The following is a 12,472-nucleotide window of genomic DNA, read 5'->3' on the forward strand; positions in this document are numbered from 1 at the left end:
AATTGGCTGGTTGCTTGAGGATGCGTACCCTGCGTCACTTTATCCATACAGACTGCTTCCAGCCCTCTGTACCCCCAGTCCCAGAATACGACCTTGTCTCCCATGAGGACAACATGGAGAGGAAGCTGTCTAGGTGAGTGCAGCTTTGTGATTGCCACTTCCCACCCTGCCAGCTCATAATTTAGATGATAACATTCCAAAGGACTATAGTGGCTTAGGGATGGCTCTTCAGGGGCACATGCAGACTACCAAGTGTTAAATAATCCCTTGTTCTCATCATGTAAATCTGGGCTCAGAGGAAGTTCCTATTGATGACACATCATTTTAGTGACTTTCTTCATGAGTAGAAGTTAGGGGCGTCATTTTCCAGATCATTCTGTACAATCATAAAAGAATGTTGATACATGGCTTTATAGAATGTTTATGGAATGACTCATTACTTTTTTTCTTCTTGCTGAAGGTAGGATGGCATTTGGAGATCACCTCAGTTGTAACTATTCCGATCACAGTAAACTTAGAGCAAGAGACCCAGAGGTCAGTCAGTGGTGACCTGTTACATTCTGCAGCACAGAAGAACAAAGAGGGTGAAAGGAATGAGGGTGTACCAGCCTGGGAGACAAGCACAAATCATTACTTGATACATTAACTGCACCATATATAGCACAGCTCGGTCAGTGGTTCTCACTCACCGACAAGCAGAGATGTGCAGAGCCCATCAAACTCTGTGGTATGTTAGTGACTTTCTCGCTGCCTTGACCAAATGTCTCATAAGAAGCTTCAGAAAAGAAAGGTTTCTTTTGGGCTCATAGTTTGACAGGATTCAGTCCATCGTGGTGGAAAAGGCATGGCAGTGAGCAGCTTCATGATGGCAGGAGCATGAGGTCACATTGCATCTGTACTCAGGAAGCAGAGACTGGATGGGAAGTGGGGCCTGCTGATTAGAAAGATAGAATCTCAACTCAAAATAGCCCTGTTAGAGTCTTTAAATCTCCCTACGAAACTTAACAGGCCAAGCCTTCATCTTGTTCTGCTCTCAACATTATTGTCTTCCAAGCTCCTACAGAGCATCCCATTGAGATCTCAACACTCAATGACTTTTCTAGCTCAAAGATCCACAATCCTCCCAAAAACATGATCAGGTCTGTCACAGAAATACCCCATGATCTTGGTACCAATTTAATTAATGAATTAATGTCTTAATTAGGGTTTATATTGCTGGAGTGAAACACCATAACCAAAAAGTAAGTTGGGGAAATAAAAAGTTTATTTAGCTTGCACTTTGTTATTACTGTTCATTTTTGAAGGAAATCAGAACAGGAACTGAAACAGGGGAGGGTTCTAGAGGCAGAAGCTGATGCAGAAGCCATGGAGAGGTGCTGCTTACTAGGTTACTTCACATGGCTTGCTCAGTCTGCTTTCTTAAAGAACCCCTGACTACCAGCCCAGGGATGGCACCACCCACAATGGACTGGGCCCTCCCATATCAATCAGTAATTTAAAAAAATGTCTTAGAGCTGGATCATGTGGATACGTTTCCTCATCTAAGGCTGCTTCCTCTCTGATGACTCTAGCTTGTGTCAAGTACACACAAAACCAGATAGTACAATGTGCATATACATAAATAACAAAAATAACAGCAACACTAATTTTAGAAAGTCCACAAACACATGGAAATTAAACAGTGCTCACCTGAATCACCAATGGGTCAAGGAAGGAATAAAGAAAGAAATTGAAGACTTCCTAAAATTCAACAAAAATGACTGCACAGTGTACCTGAACTTATGGGACACACTGAAAGCAGTGTGAAGAGGAAAGTTTATAGCACTAAATGCCTACATAAAGAAACTGGAAAAATTCCACACTAGCAAGTTAACAGAATACCAGAAAGATCTAGAACAAAAAGAAACAAACTCAACCAGGAAGACCAAATTGAGAGCTGAAGTCAACAAACTAGAAACAAAGAAAACAATACAAAGAAGTCAATGAAACGAAGAGTTGGTTCTTTGAGAAAATCAACAAAATAGACAAACCTTTATCCAAACTAACTTGTTTCAGGGAGCTGGCTGCTTGTTCTTCCCCACTGCCCAGCTAGCTTACACCTGAAATAATCACACAAGAACTGTATTAATTAAGTCACTGCTCAGCCTATTAGCTCTAACTTCTTATTGGTTAACTCTTACATATTAATTTAACCCATTTCTATTAATCTGCATATCACCACAGGGCAGTGGCTTACCAGCAAAACACGTCTATCTCTGGTGGTGGATCCATGGGGTCTCCCTGACTCCATCCTTCTTTCTCCAAACATTCAGTTCCATCTCCCAGCCTACCTAAGTTCTGCCTTCTCAACAGGCCAAGGCAGTTTCTTTATTCATTAACCAAGAAAAGCAACACACACAGATGGACCTCCCAGACCACTAACCAAAAGGCAGAGAAAAACTATCCAAATTAATAAAATCAGAAATGAAAAGGGGGACATAACACAAGTCACAGAGGAAATACAGAGAATCACCAGGCCATACTTTGAAAACCTGTACTCCATAAAATTGGAAAACTTAAAGGAAATGGAAAATTTTCTGGATAAGAATCCTTTGCCAAAATTAAATCAAGATCAGATAAGACCCATAACTGCTAAGGAAATAGATACAGTCATCAAAAGTCTCCCAAATGAAAAAAGTCCAGAACCAAATGGTTTCAGCTCAATACTCCTCAAATTGTTCCCCAAAATAGAAACAGAAGACACATTGCCAAACTCTTTTTACGAGGCTATAGTTACCCTAATACCCAAACTACACAAAGACACTAAGAAAGATAATTACAGACAAATATCACTCATGAACATTAGTGTAAAAATACTCAATAAAATACTAGCAAACCAAATCCAAGAATACATCAGAAAAACATCCACCATGACCAGGGAGCCTTCATCCCAGAGATTCAGGATGGTTCAACATCCAAAAATCTGTCAATGTAATCCACCATATAAACAAATTGAAAGAAAAAAACCCACATGATCATCTCATTCGATGCTAAAAAAATTTTCAACAAAATTCAATACCCCTTCATGATAAAAGTTTTGTAGAGAACAAGGATACAAGGTACATGCCTAAACATAATAAAGGCAATATACAGCAACAAAATCCAACATCAAACTAAATGGAGAGAAAACTCAAAATGATGCCACTGAAATCAGGAACAAGACAAGGCTTTTCACACTCTTTGTATCTATTCAATATAGTACTTGAAGTTCTAGTTAGAACAATAAGACAATAAAAGGAGATCAAGGGGATACAAAGAAGAAGTTAAACTCTCACTATTTGCTGGTGATATGATAGTATACATAAGAGACCCCAAAATTCTACCATGGAGCTTCAATAACTCATAAACACCTTCAGTAATGTAGCAGGATACAAGATTAACTTAAAAATTGGTATCCTTTCTTTATACAGATAATAAATGGAATGAGAAAGAAATTAGGAAACATCACCCACCATAACAGCCACAGATAACATAAAATATATTGGGGTAACTCTAAACAAACAAGTGAAAGACCTGTATGACAAGAATTTTAAATCTTTGAAGAAAGAAGCTAAGAAGAAACCAGAAAATGGATCTCTCATGCTCTTGCATAGGTAGAATTTACATATGAAAAATGTAAATCTTACCAAAAGCAATCTACGGATTCAATGTAATGCTCATCAAAATCCCAGCAAAATTCTTTACAGACCTTGAAAGAACAATACTCAACTTCATAAGGAAAAACAACAACAACAACAACAACAACAAAAAAAAAAACCCAGAATAGTTAAAACAATACTGTACAATAAAGGAACTTCTGGAGGCATCACAATCCCTGACTTCAGACTCTACTATAGAGCTACAGTAATGAAAATAGCCTGGTATTGGCATAAAAAGAGACAGGAGGATCAATGGAATCAAATTGAAGACCCGGATATCAATCCACACACCTATGAACACCTGATATTTGATAAACAAGCTAAAAAAATGTAAGATGTAAAAAAGAAAGGATATTTAACAAATGGTGCTGACATGACTGGATATCAACACGCAGAAGAATACAAATAGATCCATGTCTATTACCATGCACAAAACTCAAGTCCAACTGGATCAAAGACCTCAACATAAAACCAACCACACTGAGCGTCATAGAAAAGAAACTGGGAAGTATACTTGAACGCATTGCCACAGGAGACCACTTCCTAAATATAACCCCATTAGCACAGACACTGAGAGAAACAATTAATAAATGGGACCACCTGAAAGTGAGAAGCTTCTGTAAAGCAAAGGACATGGTCAACAAGACAAAATGGCAACCTATAGATTGGGAAAAGATTTTCACCAATCTTACATCAGAGAGCAGACTGATTTCTAAAATAAACAAAAAACTCAAGAAACTTGACATCAAAAGAACAAATAATCTAATAAAAAAATGGGGTACAGACCTAAACAGAGAACTCTTAACAGACAAATCTCAAATGGCTGAAAGACATTTAAGGAAATGCGCAACATCCTTAGCCATCAGAGAAATGAAAATCAAAACAACTCTAAGATTCCATCTCATACCTGTCAGAATGGCCAAGATCAAAATACTGATGACAACTCATGCTGGAAAGGATGTGGGGTAAGGCAAACACGTCTACATTACTGGTGGGAGTTCAAACTTTGGAAATCAGTACAGCAGTTTCTCAGATAATTAGAAAACAGTCTACTTCAAGACAAGCAATATCACTGTTGTGTATATACCCAAAGAATGCTCAATCATACTACAAGGATATGTGCTCAACTATGTTCATAGCAACATTATTCTTAATAGCCAGAAAGTAGAAACATTCTAGATGCCCCTCAACTAAAGAATGAATGAATGAAGAAAATGTGATCCATTTACCCAATGGAGTACTACTCAGTGGTAAAAAAATAATGATATCTTGAAATTTTCAGGCAAATGAACAGAACTAGAAAAAAACACATTGAGTAAGGTAACCCAAACCCAGAAAGACAAATATAATATGTACTCACTCATAAATGAATTTTAAACATAAAGCAAAGAAAAACCAGCTACAGTTAACAACTCTAGAGAACCTGGACAACAAAGAGGACCCTAAGAGAGACATGTTGAAGGAGCTGCGGGCTGTGTTCCTGCCGCCCCAGCTCATGGTTGCCTGGCTAGCTTATGCCCCGAAATAACAACACACAAACCGTATTCTTTTAAACACTGCTTGGCCCATTATATCTAGCCTCTTCTGGGATAACTCTCGCACCTGGACTAGCCCATTTCTAATAATGTGTGTAGCACCCCAAGGTGCGCTTACTGGGAAGATTTTAGCCAACGTCCATCCTGGGTCGGAGCTTCATCGCGTCTGCCCAGGAGAGGGGAGCATGACATCTGAGCTCACTTCCTCTTCTTCCCATCATTCTGTTCTGTTTACTCCACCCACCTATGTTCTAACCTATGAGGGCCAAGCAGTTTCTTTATTATTTAACCAATGACCTTCCTCCATCAGAGACATACATAGATCTACATAGGAAGAAGAAAAAGACAAGATCTGAGTAAATTGGGAGCATGGGGGTCAAGAGGAGGGTAGAGGGGGAGAGAAGAGAAAGTGAGGGGATCAGAGAAAAATGTATAGCCCAATAAAAACAATAAAATAAATATTTTTATTGATAACTGTTTTGTTATATGTAATTTTACTATGTTAAAGCTAAAAACCTTGCTTTTTTATTAATCAGAAAAGGGGAGGGACCTGTGGTGGTGTTGGGAAACGGCAAAAGCTCCAGGTCACTGAGCAAGAATGTACAGAGGCCACAGGGGCTCAGTGAGCTTTCTGCCTTCTGTTTTTCACCAGATGATGCGTTTATTTGGAGGGAGAAGCATCTGCATATTATATTCAGATAAAATTAGTGTGGACCATGAGGTAAACACACAAGCTGAGAGGGAGAAGAAGCCAGGTGGATGACTGCACACAGAGACCTGGCTCTGCCAATGGTGAAGAATCAAGGTGAGAGCTCTGTCAGGTACGGAAGACATCACTTGAATATGTCACTATTCAAAAGACACCACATTTTTTCTCTGCATGATAAAGTGAGTGATAGGAATATTTAAATGTCAGGGATGAAGCTGTAGCTCCAAGATATAGTGCCTGTGAAGATGGGCAACTTTGAAGGCAAGTCCTACTAGGTAGGTAAAGCACCAAACGGGAAACTCCAAGAATGCTTTCTGCTGAATGTGTATCACTTCTGCGCCGTCACCGTGTTAGAAAAGTGGAAGGCCAGTCTGCACTCATCCTGAAAATGATTAATTTTACTTAAAGGATGGGAAATTCTCTCTCCCCATTATATGCTCTGCGTCCTTTCCAGGAGCCACCAGCACTGTGATTTCAACAGGACTGAGCAAGGCCTTGTGGCTTAGCCAAGATGAAGCCAGGCCTGGTGTCACTGCTTCTCAGAAACAGTCACATTGCATGCCCCTCTGCTGCAGCAAGATCAAAGGCCCCTGAGCTAAGCTAGGGTGGCTTCTCTTTCTGGACTGAGCCTTCCCATCCCTCTCACGTAGCGTCCTGCCACTCCAGAGCAGAAATGATCTGAAGCTGGGCACAGGCAATCTAGTTTCCTTTGTCACTGGTCAGCAAGGCCTCTCTGATCCCGGGCTAGTGCCCTTTACGGTGGCCCCTTTCTCCAACCTTGACGTATCACCCGCAGCACGGGCAAATTCCACCCACATGTGGGTTGGTCCTTTGAATTCCAACTCTGTCCCCTTGTCCTTGTTCTATGAAAGCCACTCTGCACAGATGTGTTTCACCTTTTTTTTTGTGAAAACTTTGGTGTCTCAGAAATGAGTTATCTTCCTTTGCTCCTCCTCTTTAATGGTGCTGAGCTTCAGTCCTTTGTGTGAATTTTGGGATCAGTTTGGAGTAACTCTTAGAAAGCTCTCAGGAGTTTTACTCAGAGTGATGTTCTGTTTGTAGACGAGGTTGGGAAGAACAGAATTGGTGTTATGGTATCCTCAACAGTCTTCTGATTTATTGACACAGTGTGGTTTTACTTGGTCAGTGTGACATCTATATTTGACAGTTTTCTCATGGTTTTTTGTTTTTTTTTTTTGTTAGATTTGGAGAATCAACCAGATCATTGCCATTGCAAAGGTTCTTTTTTGGGTTAGATAACTTGTGTATAAGTCTGCCACTGATGTGTCTAAAACTATGCTAAATTATATTGATATAATTAGCAATTTTTACCTTCAGATTTTTTTTACCAGAGGACAGTCATATCAATTGCATGTAAAGACAGTTTTCTAGAATCTTGTCCATTTTTCTTTCTCTCTCTAACATTCCTTCCTATTCTCCTTTCCCTCCCTCTCTCTGCTTCTTCCTTCTTCCTTTCCTCTGTCCCTCCCCTCTACCTCTCTTTTCTTCCCTCTCTGAATCTCTCTTTTCTTATCTTTTTTTAATCATTCAATTGCCTAGAATCACAGCACAGCATTTGCTAGAAGTATTGATAGATGACACTTCTAAGGATTGTTTATATTGTTAGGTAATTTTAAAATGATAAATTAGACTTTTGCATTTCTGAGATAAATGCAATTTAAACAGGGTGTGGTGATACTGGCCCAGAGTTACTCCTAGTCCTTGAGAGACGGGGCAGGAAGAATTGTAAATTCAGGGCAACAATATGTACCAAACAAACAAACAAACCAGCTAGCAAGCTACCAATCGCATAAGTTGAGAAAATCATTATAGTTGTTTTATTAATTTTGATATATTTTGTTATGCTAACTGCCCAGCCAGGATAGGGCGGATGGTCAGTGGACCTGACCTCTGTTGACACAAGGGAAGAGCTTAAAGGAGACAATGCCTAAGAAACCAGGTGTTCCTCCTCCCCCTCCCTGTCCCTGTCCTGTTGGGATTGTGTCCTTTGCTTTGTAGTTGCTTTAGGGCTTTCTTCCCTCTGCAAAATACTGTTCTTATCACCACCACAGTTCCCTGTGCCTTTTGGAACAGAGCCCTGAGAAGGTCAGGTACCACCACCAAACCCCTACTCTGCCTGGCTAGGCCATTGCCAAGGCTCAGTTTGCAACAGTCACTCATTTTGTTGGAAAGGAATCCCGGTGTCCTGGGGTGTACACACACTGCCACTGAGGAATGCAGCCTGACAGACCAGAGACAGCCAGGATGTGTCTGGGGACCATTCTCTCTCCCCCAGGCACAGGGTTTGTTGGCTCTGCAGGGCGTTCCCTGTCCAACTGGAAAAACCAGCACTGCTGCCAGGGTCTTGGTAACCACTGGACAAAAAGTGCCTCCAGGGGCAGGTAGGGAGCAGAGAAGCTGGATAGCTGAATAAACAGAGCAGACCGGCTTGAATTCCTGAGTGGGTGGAAGGACAGAAGGATGCCCAGGAAGGGGAGGGAGTCTCACACCTCACAGCCTCCCTTATACTCTCCCAGATGCCCCTGGTCCTGGAAAAAGTCAGGACTCATTGTCCCGTCTCCACCTCCACTCCCATTACCTACTGTCCACGCCAGCTGCCCTTCTTCCCAGGTTCCGAGTAGAACAAGCTGGTCATCTACTGGCAAACTTACTCCTGGCCAGCACTTTCTCCGGGGGTTAGAAAGAATGTCAAAAGATGTGGAGTCTCAACAGCTCCCAACGGAGTCATGTGAAGACAAGGGGTCACCTTGAGGGTGCCTGTCAGGCCTTCATTTGCTGGACCATCTCTAAAGAGGAGCTATCCTGACCTCTCCATCCACACCTGAGCAGCATGGTCCCCTGCTCACCTGGTGCAGTTTAACCTCACTAAAGGAGATTCAGTGGGTATGGCTGACCAAGACCCTGGGCTACTCTGATACTATATTCAGCTGTAGGCCTCCTCTGGACCACAGCCATGCCAGCATCTATCACCATCACCTTTGTTGTTTTAAGAACATAAACTGGGGAAATGGGCACGTGGATCATTGGTAGACTGTTTGCCTAGAATGCCTGAAGTCTTGGTTTCATCCCTGCTATCACATAAGCCAAATGCAATGGCACCCAGATGCAATTCCAGCACTTGAGAGGTGAAGGCAGGAGGATCGGGAGTTCAAAGTTATCCCCAGCTAGACAGTAAGCCTGAGACCAGCCTGGGCTACATGAAACCCTGATTCAAAAGGGAGAAGAGGTGACAGATGGCTCACCAGATGAACCTGGTTTGATCCCAAAACTCACACAGATGTGGAAGAAGAAAACTGACTTCACAGAGATGCTCAACATCCTTATCCGTCAGAGACATTCAATTCCAAACAACTCTGAGATTCCACCTTACATCTGTAAGACTGGCCAAGATCAAAAACACTGATGACAGCTTATGCTGGAGAGGATGCGGGGTAAGGGGAATGCTCCTCCATTGCTGGTGACAGTACAAACTTGTGCAGTTACTTTGAGAATCAGAATGGAGATTTCTCAGAAAATTAGGAATCTATCTACTTCAAGACCCAGTAATACCACTGTTGGATGCTCAATCATATCACAAGGACATGTGTTCAACTATGTTCATAGCAGCATTATATTGTCATAGCCAGAACCTGGAAACAACCTAGATGCCCCTCAACCAAAGAATGAATGAAGAAAATACGATACATTTACCCAATGGAGTACTACACAGAAAAAAATATATATAATGACATTATAAAATTTGCAGGCAAATGGATAGATCTAGGAAAAAACCATATTGAGTAAGATAACCCGGACCCAGAAAGACAAGTATAATATGTATTCACTCATAAGTGGCTTTCAGACATAAAACAAAGAAAAACCAATCTACAGTCAGTCCATAACCTCAGAAAACTTAGACAGTAAAGAGGACCCAAAAGAGATATATATGGATCTACATAGGAAGGAGAAAAAGACAAGATCTCCTAAGTAAATTGGGAGCATGAGGGTCACAGAAGAGGGTAGAAGGGGAAGGGAAGGAAGGGAGGTGAGCAGAGAAAAATGTATAGCTCAATAAAAACAATTTAAAAAATCATTTATTTTTTATTTTATATGTATTGGTCTTTTGCCTGCATAGATGTCTGTAAGGGTGTCAGATTTCCTGTGACTGGACTTAGAGACAGTTGTGAGCTGGGAATTGAACCCAGGCTACCTGGAAGAGGAGTCAGTACCATCTCTGTAGTCCAAATAACATTTTTTTTGAGACAGGGTCTCACTGTATAGTCCCAGTCTGTCCTGGAACTCACTCTAAACACCAGGCTGGTATCAAACTCACAGAGATCCGCCTGCCTCTGCCTCCTGAGGGCTGGGATTAAAGGTGTGCACCACCACTGCCCAGGAACAACAGTGTTTTTTTTTTAATCTGGCTAAAATACATAAAACTTGTTTTGAATAAAAACCAAGGCAAATCTACATATATGTATACATATTTACTCACATGTATACCTAACCTTCTTTCTCCCTCTCTCTCACACACGTATCCACATGTGCACACACATTTAAATTGTGCTCAACAGGATGCATGGCCAAAAGTAGAACAAACTGGAAGTGTTCAGTTCAGGTAAACTGTGTGACTTATCAACCGATACATTCCATGTCTGCCCAGGCATTAGCCATGACAGTTCAGTGCAGCGGAAGCATGAGGGTGGAATACTGAAGGAAGTGGAGAAGTTCCTGCTGCAGCAAACTGCAGCTGCTCCATAGTCAGCTGAGCCTGAAGTAGAGCTTGCCATGCGGTCTCCTATCGCAAGCATCCTCCTGGTGATATCCTCCTCACTTTTTGCATCATGGAAGCAGGGGTTGGGGGTAGAGGTCCTTGTGTGGATTTGCTTAAGCCTGCCCACTGAGACACCAAGCCGGGCACCACTTCTCTACTGCTCTATGGGGCCTCTTCTGCCCAGATGCTTCCTATACTATGGAAGAAGCCTCATGGGCTCCCTTTTCTCTTCTACCCAGCACAGGAACTCCCAGCCTATGACAAATCCCCTTGATGCATGATGAAAGATGATGATAAGCGTTTGGTGTACTGTGTCCTGACCCTACCTGACTACTAGGTGCTGCTGTGGAAAATCTGGTTTCAGTAAGTGTATTAGAAATTCCACTTTTGGTTTCAAGTTTTCACTATTCTCAGAGGTTGTGTGGTCACCCTAGTCTGCCTGTGGAAATGTTCCAGTTGGAGTCTTGGCTTTGATAAATGGAACATTGGATATAGCTCCCAAAAATGGTTAGAGATCCTGGAAAAGGTAGACTTGAGGGGGTGGGGTTTTCTGGGAGTAATGGTGGTTTTGTTGGGAGGATAGAAGAGAAAGAAGGAAGGAGTCATGCTGAGAACCTACATGGTTATAGATAAAGAGGAGTGTCTCTGGGCTCAGGGGTTGTGAAGATATATTGCAAGAACCATTATTCTGGCTCTGGGTTATGACCAAAAACTGACCAGCACACAAAGAGAGCCTGTACACAAGTGAGAAATGGGCTCTCTTACTCTCAATTAAATACCTGACACAAGGGACATAGGGTGACAGAGAGAGAAGCCTGTTAGTTCAAGAAGGCAGCTGAATAGAAGAAAGAGTATGAGAAGAACCTACCACAGACATGTGAAAAGCCAAGGGTGGCCCATGGGCCTACTTTTGTCTGGCTGGGTAGGAGGTCTTTGAAGGAGGTACTGCCCCTCTAAGAGTGTCTGCAACAGGTTCAGCCTCAGTACCACAACACCAGCTGGAAAGGACCAGCCAGGCCCCAGCCCTTACCCCACATCCTCCCTGCACAAGGAACTTGTCTGATCAGAACTCTGACTCTAGTAATCCAGTCTTCAGGGAGCCAGTCAGGGATCCAAGAAGCCTTCCTTGCCACATCAGCATCACCTATCCAGGAAAGCCTGCACCCCCCACTTGAAGGTCAGTCCCAGACCCTTGCCAGGCAGCAGGAAGAAGGTATCATGCACGGAAGAAAGTACCAGAGAACCTTCCCCACCTTCGAGCACTAGACAAAGAAATGGCTTGAGAGCAGAGTTGGGACTAAATGTTCACTAGGATTTTGCAGGGATGATGGCCTTAATATATTATATTGTCTCCCCTTGCCCAGTAGAGCTTCATTGCAGTGAACTTATTTCTCCTCAACCTTGAATCTGTATTGGGAAAAGTTGTTCTTAGTCATCCCTACAGCCAGCCTGGGAGAGCCCTTCCCTAGTGAGAGGATTGCACCATGAGGAGCTGAGATCAAGGAGGAATCTGGAGGACAGGGAGTGTGGCCTGAGCTTTCTCTCTCGTTGTCACCATTGCTTCCCATGCCCTCGTAAACATCCTTTCCCCATGCTTGTTTCCTGTTGGACTCTCTATCAGAAGGGATCTGGAAGACTTACGGTCCCTAGGAACAGATCAAGCATATCAACAAGGAACCTTTCTCGAATCCTGGAGCCAGGAATCCCAGTTCCTACCTTGTGGCCTCAGCTGTGGTCTTGGCTCCATCTGGTACATGTCAAGTTCTGTGCCTTCTCT

The 12,472-nt window shown here is 42.4% G+C and overlaps 1 long non-coding RNA gene across 3 annotated transcripts; it reads right to left on the minus strand.

Moving 5' to 3' along the window:
* Positions 1-411: 411 nt before the first annotated feature.
* On the minus strand, positions 412-12,472 carry LOC121461916. 3 transcript variants are annotated; one of them, XR_005976235.1, is made up of 4 exons: positions 12,412-12,472; positions 2,047-2,099; positions 690-931; positions 412-560 (listed from the first exon to the last, which is right to left on the minus strand). It is a non-coding gene; the product is annotated as an uncharacterized LOC121461916 (long non-coding RNA). The 3 variants fall into 3 exon arrangements; XR_005976233.1 differs by having other exon boundaries at positions 690-934; positions 12,412-12,436; XR_005976234.1 differs by lacking the exon at positions 2,047-2,099 and having other exon boundaries at positions 12,412-12,440.

The sequence above is a fragment of the Microtus oregoni genome, unplaced genomic scaffold (assembly GCF_018167655.1).
Source record: "Microtus oregoni isolate MIOR12 unplaced genomic scaffold, Mior012 000023F_ref0000262, whole genome shotgun sequence".
Lineage (NCBI taxonomy): Eukaryota > Metazoa > Chordata > Mammalia > Rodentia > Cricetidae > Microtus > Microtus oregoni.